This window comes from Heptranchias perlo, unplaced genomic scaffold, assembly GCF_035084215.1.
Source record: "Heptranchias perlo isolate sHepPer1 unplaced genomic scaffold, sHepPer1.hap1 HAP1_SCAFFOLD_52, whole genome shotgun sequence".
NCBI lineage: Eukaryota > Metazoa > Chordata > Chondrichthyes > Hexanchiformes > Hexanchidae > Heptranchias > Heptranchias perlo.
The window spans coordinates 7,223,401-7,224,562 of record NW_027139537.1 but is presented as its reverse complement, the minus strand read 5'-3'; the positions used below and the strand labels follow the sequence as shown (position 1 = coordinate 7,224,562).

At 46.9% G+C, this 1,162-nt stretch overlaps 1 non-coding gene across 1 annotated transcript; it reads right to left on the bottom strand.

Moving 5' to 3' along the window:
* On the bottom strand, positions 1 to 73 carry trnam-cau (transfer RNA methionine (anticodon CAU)). Its single transcript has one exon. It is a non-coding gene; the product is annotated as a tRNA-Met (tRNA).
* Positions 74 to 1,162: the final 1,089 nt, after the last annotated feature.

Here is a 1,162-nt window from a genome sequence, read left to right as displayed (position 1 = left end):
TACCTTCTCTGAGGATTGAACTCAGGACCTTCAGATTATGAGACTGACGCGCTATCTGCTGCGCTAAGAAGGCACTTGATGCATAACTTTCCAGGCAGCACTACCAAGTAGGCCAGTTTGCAAGGTATAAAATCATAAAGTAATCGGCAGTTTGCAAAAACTCTCCATCCAGGTGGAAATCGAACCAACAAACTTCTGAATTCTCCATTGCTCCACTGGCCCAGGGTGTGTAGAGTAAGTCGGTGCTCACACTCCCACAGCGCCGCGGTATGAGCAGGTACCGAGTCAGTCTCGGTCATGCCCACGCGATTCCACGAGTCGGGGAGTGTCAAAAGGCGCACGGTGAACAATCAATAGCTCAGCTGGTAGCGTGGAAAACTTGTCGAGGTTAAAACTTGAAAGCAAAATCACTCATAAATCGTTGGTTTAATTCTGGCTCAAAATAACGAACGTGCTTTCGGAGTAAGCGGTATTGAGCTCAAGGCCGCTTTCTTCACTTCACAGACTGCTTCTTGCTTAAAATGTTGGCGCTTTTCCTTTCTCAAACCTTAAAGCTGTTTTGTTCGAGCATTTGCCTCTGCTCACCAGCAGGGAGTGCCTTTGAGCAACAACACATCAAACCGCACTCACTTTCAGGCAAAAAAGACTTTTGTCAATTTTTCGGACAGGTCTCTCGCTGCTCAAAGGAGCGCCGTTGAGCAGCAATTTTTATTTATTTTCAAAATATACTTTATTTCATAAAATTTAATGATACATACAGTTCAGGGTTAAAGTTTGCAATTTCAATTCAAAACAATACAAAACATATCGCACACACTATGATCCCATTATTTCAATACAACACACAGTACATGTCTTATAATACATTTTGTATAATAAAAGGTGGGATGGCTTTACACGGTGCTCTTTCCCCATAGGGCCCTTTCGTCGGCCGCAACGCGCCTCAGTGCGTCCCGCAGCACGTTCTCCTGGACCTTGGAGTGTGCCAATCGGCAACACTCGGTCGTGGACAGCTCCTTCAGCTGGAAGACCAGCAGGTTTCGGGCGGACGAAAGGGCCTCCTTCACCGAGTTGATGGTCTTCCAGCAGCAGCTGATATCTGTCTCGGTGTGCCTCTCGGGGATCAGTCCGTAGAGCACAGCGTCCTGTGTTACCGAGGTGT